General features: G+C 39.0%; 1 protein-coding gene across 3 annotated transcripts in view; it reads left to right on the forward strand.

Annotated features, from left to right (window-relative positions):
* Window positions 1–20237, forward strand: part of LOC150078548 (uncharacterized) — a 732675-nt gene that overhangs the window by 97702 nt on the left and 614736 nt on the right. The gene's annotated exons all lie outside the window — the stretch shown is intronic.

Genomic DNA, 20237 nt, shown 5'->3' on the forward strand with positions numbered 1-20237 from the left:
TCTGCCAAACCCCATGTACTATTTCTGACAGAATCTCAATTATCGGTTGATTCAATTACTGCTCATCTCAGTTGCCCAAATTATTTGCTGTATGATTCCTTTCGCCTCAAAGGTGGTATGTGTGTATATGTCCGTTCCGATATTCCCTGCCAGAGACTTCGTAATTTGGAATCTCTTCTTTTCGATCTTCTCTCTGTTAGTTAAAATCTCTCTCCACCTCATTGTGTCAAATTCATCTGTTGTCTCTACCTTTCTCAAAACTCCACTAATCACCTGAAGCTCTTTGATTTCCTCTCTTTGCAACTTGACTTTGTCCAGTCCAACTTTCCTAACAGTGATGTAATTTTCCTTGGTAATTTTAATGTGCACAACTCCAGCCAGCTCCCGTTTTCTAGTCGCACCAACCGAGCTGGTCGGTCGGTGTGACTAGAAAACCGACCGACCAGCCAACTCGGTTGCACCGAGCTGGTCGGTTGGGTAGGCTTTTGCAATTACTAATGACCTTGCATAGATTTTTCATTTACCTACAAGAATACCAGACAATCCTAGCCATACCATCAACATGCTTGATCTTTTTCTCACAAACAACCCTTCTAAGTACATGGTTGAAGTGAGTGGTCTTTTAGGCATCTCAGATCACAACTGGTGATTGTCTCTTCTCTAATGGAGTCTTTATCGCATGGCTATTCCCAACCTCATGTTGTATGGCATTACAAGAATGCAAAATGGAATCACCTGTGAGATTTTTTTTTCTTTTCCTTGGTCAGATAACTGTTTCAAAACTTCTGATGTCAACGTTTGCTCAGATCATGTCAGTGAAATTATTCTTGTAGGAATGGAATCCTTTATTCTACACTCCACTTTAAAATCTCATCCTTTATCTAAACCTTGGTTTTCCAATAAATGTGCAAAGGCTGTTCAAGAGAAGAACATTGCATATCATAATTGGCTTGTTTCCAATTCAGCAGTTTCATTTTCTGCCTACACCAAAGCTCACAACAATTGTAAAGCAGTTATTAATCAGTCCAAACTAGATTTTCAACAGACTAACAGTAGAAAACTTGCTTCTTGCCCTAATGGTAACCAAGCTGCTTGTTATTTGGTTTTTAGGAGCATTAGCAACTAAGGCCATATTGCTCCAGGGATAATGCGGTGGTCATTCCCTGTCCTTTCCGCATCCTCCATATTTGGTGGTCACAGGCTCGAACCCCGGTCTAATCAAGAGCAGTGTGTTACACACTGCTGCTCTTGCCCATCTGGCTACGGAGGCGACTGGTAGCCGAGCATTCTATTCTCTTGCCAAAGCTATTGAATGCAACTTTTGCCCATCTCTGCTCCCACCTCTGTCAATACCAGATGGTTCTATTGTCAGTTCAGCCAAGGATAAAGCTGACCTGCTAGCATCCCATTTTTATTCCAACTCATGTATTAATGACCTTGATAAAACACCTCCCACCATTCCCAACACGCTCCATTCAATGCCTCCTGTTGTCTTCCATCAAAAGGATGTTAGAAGGATTTTGACGAATCTTGATGCTAAGAAAGCTCCAGGTCCTGATAGTATTTCTCCACTTGTTCTCAAAACCTGTGCTCCTGAACTTACTCCTGTTCTGTGCCTCCTTTTTTCAATTTCTTATTCCAAAGGTGTTTTTCCTTCTGCTTGGAAATTTGCTCATATCCAGCCAGTTCCTAAAGAGGGTGACAAATTCCTCCCATCTTATTATCGTCCCATTGCAATTACTTCTACTCTTTCTAAAGTAATGGAGAAATCAATTAACCGCCAACTCTTAAACTAGAAACCTTCCATCTGATCAATGATTGCCATCATGAATTCAGTCATTGTCGATCCACTGGTGATATTCTTGCTTATGTTACCCATTTATGGACAAATTCAATGGAAAAGTTCAGTAAAACACAAGCAGTTGCTCTTGACATCTCAAAGGCTTTACATCGTGTTTGGCATATAGGTCTTCTAATCAAGCTTCCATCTTATGGTTTGCCAACTGTTTTTAGTAATTGGTTATCCAGTTTTCTCTTTGATTGCTCACTGAGGGTGATGGTAGATGACTCTGTCTTCTAACTTCTCCACTAATTGTGGTATCCACCAAGGTTCAGTTCTTTCCCCCACTCTTTTCCTCTTGTATATTAATGAGATTCTTCCATTGATTGGAAATCCTATCCGTAGTTTTGCTGATGATAGCAGATTGCAATACATTTTCCATTTTAAGAAACCTTACCCTGCTCAATCAGCTTCAACTTCTCGAATATCCGCTACCAATTCCTTAAATACCGATGTCCAGATAATTCTCCAGTGGGGAAAAAACAACTTAGTTGATTTCAATCCTTCGAAAACTCAGTCTTGTCTTATATTCCCCAAAAAGATTCTTCTGCCCCTATGCTTATCTTTGATGACACTCTGATTTCTAGTCAAGATGATATATCTCTTTTGGGGATTACCCTGACTTCTAATTTCTCATGGCACAAGCACATTACAAATATTGCTTCCTCTGCATCTAAAAAACTTGGTTTTCCCTTTCGCTCTTGGTGTTACTTTTCTTCCAAACAGCTGTTCACTCTGTACAAATCGCAAATCCACCCTACAATGGAATATTGTTCCCACATCTGGGATGGTACCCCCAAAACCTCTCCCAGGCTTATAGATTCCATTCAGAAGAGGGCAGTTAGGTTATTTAATGACTCATCTCTAACAGAGTGTCTCCACTCGCTGTCTCATAGACATACTGTTTCTGCTGCATGCCTTTTATACAGATACTTCCATGGGCACTGTTCTTCTGAATTGGCTTCTATAATTCCCGCTCTCTCAAAACAGTGCGAACACTTGCCGCCAACATCCATTTACTGTCCAACTTCAGACTCACAGAACCAACTTTTCATCTTCCTTGTTTATTCATTCAACTGCTGTTTTCTGGAACAACCTTCCTTCATACGTATTTCCTGAAAATTAAAAATTAGTCTACAGAAGTTCAAGTCTAATGTCAACAAATATCTTCTTTCATCTTCTCAACCTCCAACCCAAGCACGGTACTAAGTACTATAGGTTCTAATACCTCACGTGTTTGAGGTTTTTATAAAAAAAAAAAAAAAAAAAAAACCATATGTGGCTGAAGAAGCAAGAGTTTCCACAACATAAACTGAATTTGTTGTCGTTTCAGAAAGAACGGTAAAAAGAGTTTTTAAGGAATGATGAGTCTGACAAGAAATCAGCTGCAGAATTGTCAAAAGTCGTGTTAAATAATCTTGATTGGTGATTAATATCACATCTAGTAAATGAAAAATGATTTCAAATATGAAAACTGTTGACAACAGATAATGAAGAATGTCCTAAGTCCTTTCACAAACAAAAAAGGAGGAGTCCCTATGGGCTCTGTTCTCAGTGCAGCTTTATTTGCAATAAGAATAAATCAGTTGACCAAAAATATTCCCAAATTCATACCTCTTTGCCAATGATCTGACTCTCTTGCAGTTCACAGAACATGCACTTCATTGAGAGGCAACTGCAAATCTCAATTAATAATATCGAGCTATGGATGGCACATAATAGTTATCAACTGTCTTATCAGAAATATAGTGTCATTCCAGGAGCAGCAGCAGTGCACAGCACACGCTTCTTGATTAGACCGGGGTTCAAGCCCGGTCTTGATTAGACCAGAGGATGCAGAAAGGTCAGGGAATGACCACCGCATATCCACGGAGCAATATGGCCTTAGTTGCTAATGCTCCTAAAAACCAAATAACAACAACAATAGTGTCATTCGCTTTTGTAACAAACAGAAGATGCATCCAGATCGAGAGTTATATGTAACAAATAATCCTATCACAGTTTTGAATAGAGTTTGTCTCCTCAGTCTGATTTTCGATAGTAAATTTAACTTCTTAGAATACGTCGAACATCAGTGCTATTTGCCAGAAAAAAATGAACTTACTCAGAGTCATTTCTTCTACATCATGGGATGCAGATCTTTACACCTTACTTCACTTGTATAGAGCCCTAATCAGATCTCACCTTGATTACAGTGCCCCCAGTGTATTATTCTTCTGGGGAAAGTGTGCTGGCAATGTTTGCCCCCGTTCAACATTCTGTCCTCAGGATTGCTATAGGTGCTTATAGAATGTTGCCAGTACAAAATCTTTATACTGAAGCCCAAGTACTTTCCTTCAACTTCATGAGAAAAATGTTACTTCTGAACCATGCAGCTAAAATTCAAAATCTACCTACTCACTCCATTAAACCGATACTTAGTGATCCACAGTTCGCAGTATAGTATAGAAATAAACCCAGGGCAGCTCAGCCCACTGATATCAGATTGCAGGCATTATCACAAACTTGGAATATACACCTTGACAAAGTCCTCCAAGGTCTGAACAGTTCAGTCTTCCACGGTAGTAGTAGTAATAGAAATAGAGGCATGTGATGAGAAAAAAAAAATAAAACCATTTCACACATCCGTTCCCTAAACATTTGTCCAGTTCCTCTTTTCAGCTGAAGTTCGCTGGCAAACATATCAATTGTCATAATATGGTTAAAGTTTTGTAGTAAAGATCTGTCATCAGATCTCTTTCAGGAATTGATTCAGGTAGTCAAAAATGATATTAGGGTTTCCCCCCTTTGCTTTTTCAGGCAGTTCACAATCTTTTTTAGGTCTTCTCTACTATCACTTCTATTAAAACCCCATTATTTCTAATTTTTCATAGATTGTTAACTTTTATTTTCTTCAAGTGAGGTTTTAGTTTGGTAACTACTCTGTCTTTTGCAGCCTCGCTTGATTTCAGGGTAGAGTCATTTTTTGCTTTGAGTAGGATTACATTTGAGTTCTTATTTGCATTACTTACTTTGTTAATCACCTGTTTAGGTTTTGTTGTTTCATTTTTCTCACTTACCTTTGCTGCCTGAGCATTGGTCAGTGTATTCATAATTTAGATTTCAAAACATAGTTCTCAGTATTTATCTCTGAGTCTGCTCCAAAATCGCCGATCCAGTTTATTATCTGGAACCTTACTGCTGCAATTATTTTATTAGTTTGTTTGTGCATAAATTCCTCTAAGCAAAGTCACACAGCTTGTTTCACTGGGTTAATAACATTGGTTAGGTATTCATACTTCTTTTCCTCTTCTGTCCTTTGTTGTTTTTTTTTTTTTTTTGTTGTTGTTGTTGGCGCATCAGCTTCTGTGGACATAATGCACCTCCCAAAGTTTTTGCATTTTACTGTGATCCAAGCCAGAGGCGGGGTTTGAACCCGCGACCTTTGGGTTGCCAGGCAGGCACTTTACCCACCTGGCTAGCCCGGTTGGCTGTCCTTCGTTGAACTTCAGTATTATCTTTGCTTTCCCCCTGATTCTACCCTTTCTTTGCTTTTTTTGTGCTAAGTGGGGGCCTGTAGGACATTTGTCTAAATCACCATTGTTGTCTTCGTTATTGTTGGGGGTTCTCTCCCTGAGTAATCTTGCTTTCTATCTCAGGGAGGTCTTCTAAGTCAGTTTCTTGATCAGTATTTGTTGTTATTATTATTATTATTATTATTAGCCATATGGTGCAAGGAAGCCTGAGGCTTATGCTGCACCAGCCAAAAAAAATTTCTGAGTTACACTGAGAGAGAGAGAGAGAGAGAGAGAGAGAGGGGGGGGAGGGGGAGGGAGAACGAAAACAAGAGTCAGAAGTAGAAGGGAATCACCAAGAAAGAGAAGAATGATGATATCCAGCTCAGGACCCTGCGTGTGCCAAGCAAATACTCACCAGATGTGAGCCCCTGAGCAGGATTATCAACAATCGAACAATCAATATCAAGTGGACCAATCTGATTAATTCCCTCCCTTCTAGAATTTATATAAGTAAAGAAGTCTTTGCTGTTTTTTCTTTTCATCTTTTGGTCTCGTAATGCACTATCCTTGCTTGCCTAACCTTTCTGGCTTGATTACAGACTAGCTTATATTTACCATAGGCTTCCGTGTCTCCTGATAATTTATATGCACCCCATGCATTTTTCTTCTTTGCCATGAGTCTCATTTGTTCATCTGACATCCATTGAGGCCTAAACCTTGAACAATATTTCTTAAATGAAACAAAAAGCCTAGTAGCTTCCAAAATTACTTTCTTGAATTCTTCCCATTTAGAATTTGCTGTTGGTAATGTCGTCAGTTAGTCCCACTGAATAGAATATAAAAACTGTCTGAGACTACCATAGTCACTTCTGTGAAAGCAAAAACCCTACTCTTTACCACTGATGGTAGTTACATCTTTAATTAAATCCCATATTGGTGATCACTTTTTAGCCAGATGAACTAAGTGGGGATAGAAAGTTAGTTTAGTGTTGAAGATTACGCCCAAATATTTGAGCCCTGTAATGGTGGTTGTATCATTTAACCTTATGCCGAGCATCTTTGTAAGGTACCTTTCAGAAGCACTGACGTACTCTTTTCACTTCAAATAGAGTTTGTAGGTTTGAGCCGAACACTGTAGCTTGTCTAAGGCCTGGTTTGCCAGCATTTCCAGGCAAATCCTGTATCTGCTTTTATGACTAGGATGCTGTTATCTGTGTAGTCAGTACTGTCTATTAGTTCTGTATCCATTGATAGAAATTCGTTAAGCACTATAGACCAAAAGAAGAGTCCAAGGATGGAGCTCTGGGGATATCCTCTAGTTACGTACAATAAAATTTCCTGGAACCTAGTCCTTACCATGATAACTCTGTTATTGAGATAGTCTTTAGTGCATCTGTACAGGTAGGACATTATGTATTGTATATATTATCAAGTGGCACGAGGTGTTTCTTCCTACAAATTGCATAGTATACATTATGACACTACAAACTCTAAATACCAGAGGTAGTGTAAGTTTTAGTGTTAGTTTGCATAGTGTAGTGTAGTGTTGGGTTGTGCTGGCTGGTTATTCCTCGGGCATTTAGCTGGGGATCCCTAATGGAGCATACAGGCAGGACAGGTGTAGGGTGGAGAGGTTATGCTCTTAGTTAAGAAGCATATAAAATCTAAGGAAGTGCATCCAGTTGAGATGGGTGGCCAGTGCAATGGTGAGTCAGTTGGGTGTGAAATAAGCACTGGGAAAACAAAAATGAGAGTAGGAATGTGTCGTAGGCTGAATGACTGATAACTACAATGAACAACTACAGAGAAATAGTGGGCCAAAAAATCAGAATGTCTTATAATGGGGGATTTTAACTTTCTAGATATTGACTGGAATTTGTGGGTTAGTCACCACCCTACACTTTTGTGGTACTATTGAATGACTTTTCTACAGCAGCATGAGATAACAGTAATCACAGTGTATTGATGTGGAATATACTTAAAGTTGTACCTACCTTCAAAGGTAAAAGGAAGGGGTCTTGCTTTTGTAAAGGAGACTACAGTGGTTTCAGACAGTTTTTAAATTCTGTACAGTAGGACCAACTAATGACATTACCAACGACAAATTCTAATGGGAAGCACTTGGGGAAAATAATCATAGAAGCTAATAGACTTTTCATACCAACTAAGAAATACAGTTCAACCTAAATGTTTGTCAAATGAACTGTTGAGACACATGGTAGAGAATAAAAATGCTGGGATGAATATAAATTTTGAAACCTTGATTTTTGAAATCTTGATTGCAGACTTGATTTTTGAAATCTTGATAAAGTGGTCTGCAATCAAGTTGCAAAGAAGAGGTTAGGCAAACCAAGGCAGATTATGAGAAGTCTCTTCCAAAGAAGGCCAAGAAATGCAGCAAAAATTTCTTTTCTTTTATTAAGAGTAAAAGGAATCACATTGTTCCACTTGATGTCTATGGTATTTTAATTGTTGATGTACCTGCTCAAGTTGCTGACAGACTGAATAGGTAGTTTGCATCTACATTCACACATGAGTTGTTCTTTAAGGAAGTTGATGCCAGAAGTTTATCAAACTCTAACTGGGAAGTAAATAATTTTATAATAACTGAAAGGAAAGTGGAAGTGAAATTGTTGAAATTAAATAGAAAATAGGGGTGGATGATATCTATCCAATCATATTGAGGGAGGCAGCAAAGTAGGTAAGCAAACACTTAGCCATAATTCTGAGAGCATCTTTGTATTTAGGGGAGGTCCCTGTGGACTGGAGAAGTGTGAATGTATCCCCAATTCACAAATGGGATCAAAGGATGACATGAGTAATTACAGACCTGTTCAGTTAACTTCTGTTTCAGGGAAAATAATGGAGTTGATGGTTAAATAAGTAATACACGATCATCTAGACAGGAGTGCATTTAAAATTGTCACAGCACGGGTTTGTTAAGGAGATCTTGTTTGACCAATTTAATTGGATTCTACGATGAAGCAACAAAGACAATTATTTTTTGCATCCAGTGTTTGCAACACTGGATGTAAAAAATAATTTTGATATCATATACTTGGATTCCAGGAAAGCTTTTGATACTGTTGCACATATCATTATCCATTTTCAATCCACTGCAGGATAAAGGCCTCTCCAGCAACTTTCCAATTCCTTCTGTTTTGTGCAATGGCCATCCATTTACTACCCACAAACTCATGAATTTCATCTGTCCATCTCCATTGTGTCTTCCAGGTTTTCTTCTAGCTCCTCTTGGGTACCATTCTATTAGTCCATCTGTCATGTCTATGTGACCTGCCCAAGACAATTTTAGTTCTTTAGTTTTGATAAGAATGTCCTTTATGTGAGTTTGCTGCCTAATCCATGTGTTTCTCTTCTTATCTAACAGTCTGATTCCCAATATAAATTGGTTCCATTCTTCGCTGTGTAGTTCTCAGCTTCTCTTCCATTCTTTTGGTGAGTGCCCAAGTTTCACTTGATTATAAGTCATGGTGGGGAGTCATAAGTCATTATAAGTCATGGTGGGGAGTCATTATAAGTCATTGGTGCATTGTTTTATGTTTCAGACAAATTGGGATATCACTCCTCAGTATGTAACTATATTTCCTGAATGCTATCCATCCAAAATATATTCTTCTCTTGACTTCCAGCCATTTATCATTATTACAGCTAATGACATGTCCCAGATAAGTATATGACTCCACCTTTTCAATTACTGCTCCTTCAATCATTATATCCCTTTCTGTGGCATACTTGTTCATCATTACTTTTGTTTTAGCCATATTCATCTTTAGCCCAAAATCCTTACCAACTCTGCATAACTGATTAAGGTTTTCCTCTAATTCTTTGGGATCATGGCTTATGACCACAATGTCATCTGCAAATCGCAAATGGCTTAGGTACTCTCCATTCCCATTGACTCCTTTCTGTGACCAGTCTAATCTTCTGAAAGCTTCCTCAAGGGCACCAGTAAACAACTTCGGAGATATTGTGTCTTTTGTTGAACTCCTTTCTCAATTTTAAATTTACTACTGTCTTTGTCTAGTCTAATAAAGGAGGTAGCATTCTCATTTCTTCAAAGTCATAATATATGGGGTATCTATGCCTTGTCTTTCCAGTGCCCGAAACATTGCCTTATGCTGTACAGAGTCAAATGCCTTTTTCATAATCCACAAATGTTAGGTATAATGGTGTTTTATATTCATTTACTTCCTCCATTAGCTGTGAAATTACATGAAGGTGATCCATAGTTCAGAATCCTGTCCTAAAGCCAGCTTGCTCTTTTGGTTGATTCTCATCAAGTATTCTTTCTAATCTGTTAGTAATGACCCTTGTGAACAACTTGTAGATGTGGGATAACAAGCTAATTTGTCTATAACTTCAAATTTCTGATTTATCTCCTTTCTTAGCAGCAAAACTATGATTGCATTATTCCACTCCTTTGGCGTGACTCCTTTTCTAATGCATTTTCTGAAGTCTTGCCAGTTTTTGTGTCGTCTCTTCCTCCCAATTTTAACAACTGTACAGTAACTTCATCTTCCCCCAGGGCTTTCTGATTCTTCATTTTCTTCAATGCATGTTCTATCTCATCAGGAAGGATATCAGGTATGTTGTATGTATTACAAATTTGCAATCCATGTTCCCCACTGCTAGCATTATTCCCTTGCTCCTTGTATAATCTCTTTAGTAGTCGTCTGCTATTTGAATTATGCCTTCTCTGCTATTTATAAGTACACCATTGCTATTCTTCAGTTTCAATATCATTTGTCTTTCTGTATTATGCTCATGGCTGCTGATTTTAGTCCTTTGTTTTCCCTTAATGCTTGTTCTACTTTTCTTCTGTTAAATTTTCTTATGTCCTCTCTGAGTTTCTTTCTAATGGCTTTGCATAACTCAGTATACTCAATTTTATCCTTGTCAGTGTTTTTCTTGCTGTTCATTTGACGTTTTTGGTTCATCATGACAAGTGTTTCTTGTCTAATTTTTTCTTCTGTGGATTTCTTTTTATCTATAGGTTTCTTGGGCTTTATCACTTTCAGAAGGTTGTAATATTCCTCGTCGATATCTTGGTCCTGAGCAGTCTGCAGAAGCTCAAACTTTTTTAAGTTCCAGTGCATACTGCTTTTTCTCATCTTCTGTTATCTCAAAGACCTTTGTATTATTTACTCGAGTCAGTTTATTCCTTTCTTTTCTTACATCTATATCAAGTGTGCATCTTACCATTCTGTGATCACTTCCAACATTTTCCTTGTTCAGGACAGTAACATCATTCATGATATATCTCCTGATAGTGAGGATGAATTTGATTTCATTAGTTGTTAATCCATTTGGGCTCTTCCATGTCCACTTTCTGTTCACCCTTTCCTTGAAAAAAGTGTTCATTACTGACATTCCTTGATATTCTGAAAATTCCACCACAAGTCTTTCACCTCTTTCATTTCTTTCAGCAATTCCTATAGTTCCCATTTCTGCGCTGTTTTGTATCTTTCCAGACTTAGCATTGAAGTCCCCCATAATGATAGTGTAGTGAGTTTTCTGTTCATCTAGAAGACTCTATTTTGGTCTTCTTGATTAAACCGAAGTTTGAGCCCGTGACCACCAAATACGGAGGATGCAGAAAGGTCAGGGAATGACCACCGCATGTGCCCGGAGCAATATGGCCTTAGTTGCTAATGCTCCTAAAAAAAAAAAACCCAAACGAAACCTCAATTTCGGTGTATATTTCTTCAACCTGTTCATCATCATGGCTCTATGTTGATGCATAAATCATTATAACCTTTAGCTTATACCTCTTAGAAATCCTAAGTAGTAGTCTTTGACACCCTTGGTGATTAGCATTAGCATTAGTAGAGGCATATGATGCAAGAAAGCAAGCTTATTCAGCATCAGCCAAAAAAAAAAAAAAAAAAACACACCACTCCCATTTCACCCCTCCGTTCGCTCGAAATACCTGTCCAGTTGAGCCTTAAATTTGTTTAGGCTATCAAATTCAACAACAAGTGATGGAAGTCGGTTCCACCAACCAACCAACCACCCGCTGGCCAAAGGCAAATTTCTGCACATCTATCCGACATCCGTCCTTCCTCAATTTGAATTTATGCCCTCTGAGGTGATTATTCTGAGCAAGATGAAGAGTCCCACTGGCATTGAGCATGCTCAAACCATTCAAAGCCTTATACACCTCTATCAGATCACCTCGCCGGTGCCTAGTCTCCAGACTCTGTAATTTGCAAAACTTAAGCCTTTCTTCGTAAGAGCAACCCTTTGTTCCATTCACTAATCTTGTTGCCCTTCTCTGTACTCGTTCCAGCAGCTCTACATCCTTCTTGAAATGAGGCCTCCAGACCTGTATATTCAAGGGTCTGGCCGACCGGGCTAGCCGAGTGGGTAAAGTACCTACCCGGCAACCCAAAGGTCGCGGGTTCGATTCCCGCCTCGGGCTTGGATCAAAGTACTGCAAAAACCTTGGGAGGTGCAATATGGCCACAGAAGCCGATGCGCCAACAACTACCAAATCAAAAAAAAAAAAAAAAAAAAAATTCAAGGGTCTGGATCTGGTACTCAAGATGTGGCCTAACCATTGCCTTATACAAGGGAATAATCACCTCCTTATCCCTGCTAGAAAAATTTGTGTATATCATTGACAAGACACCATGAGGTACTCTTGCAACTCGTCTGCACTGCTCAGAGAACTTCATATCTGCCTGCACAATTACCCCCAGGTCCTTTTCATTCTCCACCACTGTCAGTGTAGTACCGCAGAGTTGATATGTTGCTCTGGGGTTACTGTTTCCCATATGTAGTACTTTACATTTGTCAATGTTAAACTTCATTTGCCACCTCTCAGCCCATCTGTTCAACTTTTCCGGATCCTGTTGCAGCAGCATAGCGTCAGTAGTGTCCTTAACAACCCTGCCAACCTTTGTATCATCTGCAAACTTGGACATTAAACTTGATATCCCATCATCAATATCATTCATAAACACCGAAAACAACAACGGACCCAACACTGAACCCTGAGGAACTCCACTAATAACATTAGTCCACGTTGAGCAGTGTCCGTTGATTACCACTCTCTGTCTTCTGCCACTCAACCATCCCCTTATCCATAGCAGCAATTTGCCTCCAATGCCACACTGCTCCAATTTGTGCAGCAGTCTTCCATGTGCAACAGTATCAAAAGCCTTTCTAAGATCCAAATATATAATATCAAAGTTATTCCCTGCATCCAGTTCTTTTGTGACTGCATCATAGTATCCAATCAAATTGGTCAGGCAAGACCTGCCCTTAACAAAACCATTCTGCGTCTGAGCTATAACTGAATTCTTGTCTAGATGATCCTGCAGTGCTTCTTTAACCAGTGCCTCCATTAATTTACCTGGAACAGAAGTTAAACTAACAGGTCTATAATTACTTGTGTCAGCCTTTGATCCTCCTTTGTGAATTGGGGCTACATTTGCACATCTCCAGTCTATGGGTACCTCCCCTGAGTCCAAAGAAGCTCTCATAATTATGGCTAGGGGTATGCTTACTTCCTTTGCTGCCTCCTTTAATATACCCCAGGTGCCTTTTTTATGTTTATCCTCAACAATCTCTCCTCCACTTTCCTCTCAGTTATTACAAAATCATCCAGCTCACTGCCAATGATTACTTTACCTACATCATTCTCCTTCCTGAATAACTCCTCATGCGTGAATGTAGATGCAAAATACTCGTTTAGATTGTTAGCCACCTGTGCAGGATCCTCAACTGTTGAACCATCAATATCCAGTGGACCAATCTGATTCATCCCTTTCCTTCTTGAGTTTAAATAGGTAAAGAACTCTTTTCTGGTTTTTTTTACATCCTTTGCCAAGGATTTTTCGTAGTCTGCCTTTGCCTGCCTAATCTCCTTTGTGACTTGGTTACAGACCAACTTATATCTATCATAGGCTTCCATGTCACCCATTAATTTGTATGTATCCCATGCATTTTTCTTCTCTGCCACATGTCTCATTAGTTCATCTGACAACCATTTAGGCCTAAACCTTGAACACTATTTTTTAGTTGGTATGTAAAGCCTGGTAGCCTCCAAGATTAGTTCCTTGAATGCTTCCCATTTTTAGTTTGCTGTTGGTAACATCATCAGTTGGTCCCACTGTATAGAATTTAAATACTGTCTCAGACCATCATAGTCGCCTTTACGAAAACAAAAACCCTTCCCTTTACCTCTGATGGTAGTTACCTCCTTGAGTAAATCCCACTTCAACACACTGTGATCACTGCCACCTAGTGGTTCATTTATCTGCAGATTCTTAATGCATGAAGAATCACTACTGATAATCAGATCAAGAGTATTGCTCCCTCTTGTTGCCTCATGAACATGCTGATGTAGAAAACAATCATCCAATAAACCCACAAAAGCCTTGCTAGTGTGCGAGTGACCAACCCACAAATTCCAGTCAATATCTGGGAAATTAAAATCCCCCATTATAAGACTCTCTGATTTACTGGCCCACTCTATTTCCCTGTACAATATCTTATTATACTCATCAGAGTCATTAGGCCTATAGCACACTCCTACTCTCAATTTGGATTTCCCTATGCTTATGTCACACCAAACTGACTCGACACTGCCCTGTCCATCGATGTCGACTGGCTTCACTTCCTTGGACTTTATGTGTTTCTTAACTAATAGCATAACCCCTCCTACCCTCCTGTCCTGTCTATCCTTTCTATACACATTGTATTCCCCAAATTCCAGTTCCGCATTCCTTATATCTGTGTGACACCATGTCTCTGATATCCCAACAATATCTGCCTTTGATGTTTTGAGCAATACCTCAAATTCATCAAATTTATTTACCAAACTCCTAGCATTGGTGTACACGCAGGTATACATGCACCTGTTCCTATTCTTGGCTACCCTAACACAACCCATGTGTTTACTTGTACCGCAATGATTCCCAGCAGTCTCTGAAATATCCTGCATCTTGTTTTTCAGGCTTCTGCTCATTTCAATAGAAGCAGTGCAAGAATCACTTCCACCTCTGCCAGTGGCTACTGTTAATCTATTAGTCCTTGTATCCCCCCCAACTAGCAGTTTTCCGACCCACCTAACTCTGCCTCGACAGCATCAGCAAAAATTCTTGCACCCTTTCTATTTAAGTGTATCCCATCCCTGTAGAAGCAATCTGTTAACAAGTACAGTCCAGGCTGAAAAAAATTCTACCCCTTGAGCCTTGCACAATCTCTCCAGGGCCGAATTGATCGACAAGGCTCTCATCATATACTCCCTCCTATCGTGTCTGGGCAGAATTGCAGACACTTTCAAATTCAACCCTAATTCACGGCTTTTTTTCAACAGTGACCTGTACTTGCTAAGTAATTCTGCCGGTCTCCTACTCTTAATATCATTAGTGCCAACGTGTACAACTATATCACCTTTTGTGCCCTTAAAAGATGATATACGTTCTACAACGTCATCAACCTTTGCCCCTGGCAGACATACCCTGTTCCTATTCCACCTATCCTTTTTACAAAGCATGTTCCCCGCTTCCCTGACAATAGAGTCACCAACGACTACTAGTTCCTGTGGGACCAGCGCATTCTGCCTAGGGGGCTGCCTCTGTGTTGCCTGATGACCAAGTGCAAGCTCTGGCGTTGATGTGGGCAGCTGAGAGCTTGATGGGCCCCTCAATTTATTTCCTTCGAGGGCATCCACCCTGTCCTTCAAGCTCTCATAAAGGCCCATAACAACGCTGAGTTGTCGCCTGATTTCCTTGCACTCCTTACATCGTGCACACACAAAGTCATCCCCCTTGGCAGTATCATGTCCCGTACCCGACCGCTCCGCAAACATCAAGCAAACAGTGCATTTTAAAAGACTGTGATTCAGAGGGCAACTGCCCCCCTCAGTTTTCCCCTGAACCACAGCACTCCCATTAGCTTGAGCCTTTTGCTTTGCTGCTCTGGTCTGAGTCATGATTCCGATTTAATTCAATAAAATTTCAAAACAAAATTTAATCCTTAAGTTATATCCCAAAACAGGTATAACGCTATATTTATTTTTTCGGTATCTAGTGTTTTCTACGAGTTCCCTTTATACAACTTCCGTATCACGTGTACCACTATAGTTATGTATTAATTATTTGTTACGATTAAGTCGTTATATATATATATATATATAGAGTTAAAAGTACAATTTAATTGACAATAAAGTTTATCAAGATTAATAGATTTACTGATTAATTGACAATATTATATTATGCACTATACTACACTAAGCTTATGCTATCGTGTAAAAATGGCGGGAATTCACGAATGGTACTTCTACGGACTCGTAAGTATTGATTAGCTTCCAAATCTCGATATCTCAATTTAGAATAAAATAAGGATCCTGACTAGGTCTATGATCTACTTATAGAAGATAATTTAATATAACAATTGGTTAATAAATCGACTAAATTTGGTTAAAAAAAAAAAAAAGACCTCTCGTTCAATTTGTAACACGTGGATTTGATACCGTTACCGATACTAAGTAATACCTACAAAATCTCTGTCTAAGTTAAACTTTAAACTAAGTATCGTAACTAGGAATATAAAGCTACTCTAGAAAATAAGTTAATATGACAATTTAAGCTAATAAATCAGAAAATAAATCAGGAAAAACTTCTCTGTTCCAAGAGCGTCAAAGAGCTTCGTCCGCACAGGCTACTCTCGTATCCAGACTCTCCAGAATTATGGCTCTTTGATGGTACTTTTTAATTCCAAAATGTTGTATTTTATATCTTTATGGACCAAAAAGCCAACTCCACCTTCGCTCCTTTCACTGTTTCCATTGGTGTACAACAGATTTCCACTTGATAAGCTTATAAGTAATTCATTTCTTCTTGTTTCAGCCAAACCGATGATATTCCAATTCACATTCTCTAATGTCCTGTCTTCACCGATGAGCGATCTTACGTTGTAACAGGCCAAGTTCAGTTTCAGTGCATGGCAGCCTGGTCGTACCCAGAGATTCTTAGCACCCTCTGCTTCCACTTAGATCCTCTTGCTGCCATAAGAGGGGAAGTGAAAGCCACTGGGGACTGTGGGCCATTTGTTTCATTGTGCTGGAGGGTTTGTCTTTTCCTCTTCGTGCTGACCAGGCATCTTGAAGAGAACCACTCTACACATTCGTTGCCACCTAATGACGTAACAGGGCTTACCATCGAGAAGGTGTGCACGAATGGATTTTAGGGACATATAGGCTGCTGTATAGATTGTTTCAGTGTAGCATTAAGGGTAATTTACTGCTATGGATAAAGGGATGGTTGAGTGGAAGGTGACAGAGTTGTTATCATTGAACCCTACCCTTCGTGGAGTAATGTTGTTGGTGGTATTACCCAGGGTCCAGTAATTGGCGCATTGTTGTTGTGTTCTATGTTTACGTACAGGTTAGTGCAATTGCATCATATTAGTACACGGCTAAACTCTGAATTAGCAAATTTTTGCAAAGGTGCCATCGTTTAAGTTATATCTCATATTGTGAATACCTTCACAACGCGTTGCCGTGATATTGCACTACTTCTAATAAGTTACGCTTCACCAAAAGGAGAAGACTGTTGTTACTTATTCTCAAGGCTATTTGGCCCTTCTTCGATGGGTGGGTAGGTACTCTAGTGATATAATGATGGCAAAACAGTTATGAAGTATAACTCCACAATATGAGAGGTTCCTGAAGGTGTATAAGATGAATTAAGACTAAAGTGCATTAAGGGCTTAAGCCTCGGGCTGCAAGAGAATTAGATCTTAATGCATTTTAGTCTTAATTCATCATAAAGTCCCAAAAAAGTTGTTTGCAGGAGACCAGAATCAAGATGATGCTGATCATGTTTCGTGATGAAGAGGATAAGGTTTGCAAGAAATTTATACCAGAATAGCATTAGCATTGGCATATGATGCAAGAAAGCTTGCTTTCTTTCTTGGATATGATGCAAGAAAGCAAGCTTTCTTGCATCATATCCACAGCCAAAAAAAAAAAAAAAACTCCATTCTCACTTCACTCATCCATTCACTCCAAATATTTTAGTTTTGCCTTGAACTTATTTAAGTTGCTGACCTCCACTACAGCAGATGGAAGTTTGTTCCAACTATCAACTACCCACTGGCTAAAGGCGAATTTCTGCACATCTATTCTATGACTGTCTTTCCTCAATTTGAATTTATTCTCAGGTGTGTAATCTGAGCAAGAGGAAGAATCTCATTAGCATTGATCTTGCTCAATCCATTCAAGGCCTTATACACCTCAGTTAGATCTCCTCGAAGGTTCCTAGTCTCCAGAAGCTGCAATTTGCAGAACTTAAGCCTTTCTTGGTAACGTCAACCCATTGTTCCACTCGCCAATCTCGTTGCCCTTCTCTGTACTCTTTCCAGCAGCTCTACATCTTTCCTAAAATGAGGCCTCCAGACCTGTATACAGTACTCAAGGTGTGGCCTGACCATTGTCTTATAAAAGGGGACAATCACCTCCTAGCGAAATTTTTGTATATCCTTGACAAGACACCATGAGCTACTCTTGCAGCCTTTTTTTTTTTTTTTTTTTTGCACTGCTGAGAAAACTTCATATCTGACTGCACAATTACTGCCAGTTCCTTTTCATTCTCCACTACCCTGAGTATGGGTAGCAGTAACCACAGAGGTTACTGCTACCCATATGCAGTACTTTACATTTGTCAATGTTAAACTTCTCAGCCCATCTCCTCAACTTTTTCAGATCCTTTTGGAGTAGCATACTGTCATTAACAACCCTGCCAACCTTCGTATCATCTGTAAACTTAGACATTAAGCCTGATACACCTTCATCAATATCATTGATAAATACAGAAAACAACAATGGGCCCAACGCCACACCCTGGGGGACTCCACTAATAACATTAGTCTATGTAGAGAGGTGTCTATTGATAACCATTCTCTGTCTTCTCCCACTCAACCATCCTTTTATCCATTGTAACAACTTACCCCTAATGACATACTGCTCCAATTTGTACAGTAGTCTTCCATGTGCCAGAGTATCAAAAGCTTTCCTGAAATCCAAGTATATGATATCAAAATTATTGTTTGCATCCAATTCCTTTGTGAGCCCATCATAGTATCCAATCAAATTTGTCAGACAAGACTTCCCCTTAACAAACCCATGCTGTGTCGGAACTATAACTGCAGTCTTGTCTAGATGATGCTGCACTTCCTTAACCAGCGACTCCATTATTTTCCCTTGAACAGAAGTTAGACTTACAGGTCTGTAATTACTCATCCCCCTTTGATCCCCCTTTGAATTGGGGACACATTTTCACATCTCCAGTCCGTGAGACCTCCCCGTCCAAGGAAGCTTTCATAATTATGGCTAAAGGTTTGCTTACTTCCTTTGCTGCCTCCTTTAGTATATTCACCCCAGGTGCCTTCCTTATGTTTAACTTAAACAATTTCTCCTCCACTTTGCTCTCAGTTATTACAAAAGCACTTAGCTCCCTGTTAGAGTTTGATAAACTTCTGGCAATCCCCTATTTGAATAAATCCTCGTATGAATGTATGTGCAAAATACTCATTGAGTTTATCAGCTATCTGAGGATGAACATCAATAGTCAAACCATCTATGTTAGGTGAACCAATCTGATTCATCCCTTTCCTTCTGGTGTTTCCTCTGGTGTTTACATAAGTAAAGAATTCTCTGCTGTTTTCCTTTGCATCCTTTGCCGAAGATTGGTCGTAATCTGCCTTTGCCTACATAACCTCCTTTGTGACTTGATTACAGACTATCTTATATCTGCCATAGGCTTCTGTGTTGCCTGATAATTTATATGCATCCCATACATTTTTCTTCTCTGCCATGAGCTGCTTTAATTCATCTGATAGTTGAGGGTCAGTGCTGTTTTCTGTGTGCAGGTGCTTCAATGACTATTGAAGTGCATTTCCCAGGTGAAGCAGCAATTTTGAGGGAAAGGCAGCTAGTTCTTGTTGCATGACAATGCCCCTGCGCATTCTGCACATGTTATGAAGACATTTCTGATAAAACATGACATTGTACAAATTAACAATCCACCCTACTCTCCCGATCTATAACCACCAGACTTTGTTTTTCCTAAGATGAAAATTGCAGTCAAATCAAAGATTTCAAGATATTTGAGATGAAGAAAAACATAACAGCCCAACTGAAAAACTAAACTTGCAGTTTGGCATTCAATCAGGTAGTAATTACATTGAATCAGAATAAAATCACTTTCTGAGCTCCTTCACATTCTGTACTTTTTATTTCTCCAGTTCGGGAACTTTATTGCCACACCTCATATTCCTTAATGTATCTTTTAAGTGAAACTGGATAAAGTTATGTGCATTATTCTTTCTGATCAATTATTAATCCATTCAAAAGTTCCCATTCTTGTAACACTTGATAATGTTGGAATGTGTATAGATTGAAATTTTACTCTTAATTATTTTTTCCCAATATTTTTTCTAGTATTTTTGCTATTTTTACGAAAATTCATTTATATATGCAACGGAAAGCTGCTGATGTGGCGTGGCCTCTGGCCATGTATCATTAGTGCACTAAAGTTGGCTTAAATTTTACCATTTTCCATAAATTTGTCTGTTTTCGGTAGCTTGAAATTTTCCACTGTCACTTGCTATTAACTTCAAACCAATCTAAACATACAAGCCATCTTGTAATACTTGATACAGTTCGTGTGGGTAATTGATTTTGTTCAAAATAACTATTTGGTTACCTTTATTGGCTTTCAATACAAGTGAATATATAGAATTTATAGAATACAAGTGAATTGCATTATATTAATAATGCAATTTACTTGTATTCTATAAATTGTGCTTTCGAATTTGACATGAAGCATGCAGCATGAAAAATACTTTATTATTCAGAGTGAATTGAA

The sequence above is a fragment of the Mastigoproctus giganteus genome, chromosome 11 (genome assembly GCF_048544385.1).
Source record: "Mastigoproctus giganteus isolate SK-2022 chromosome 11, ASM4854438v1, whole genome shotgun sequence".
Classification (NCBI taxonomy): Eukaryota; Metazoa; Arthropoda; class Arachnida; order Uropygi; family Thelyphonidae; genus Mastigoproctus; species Mastigoproctus giganteus.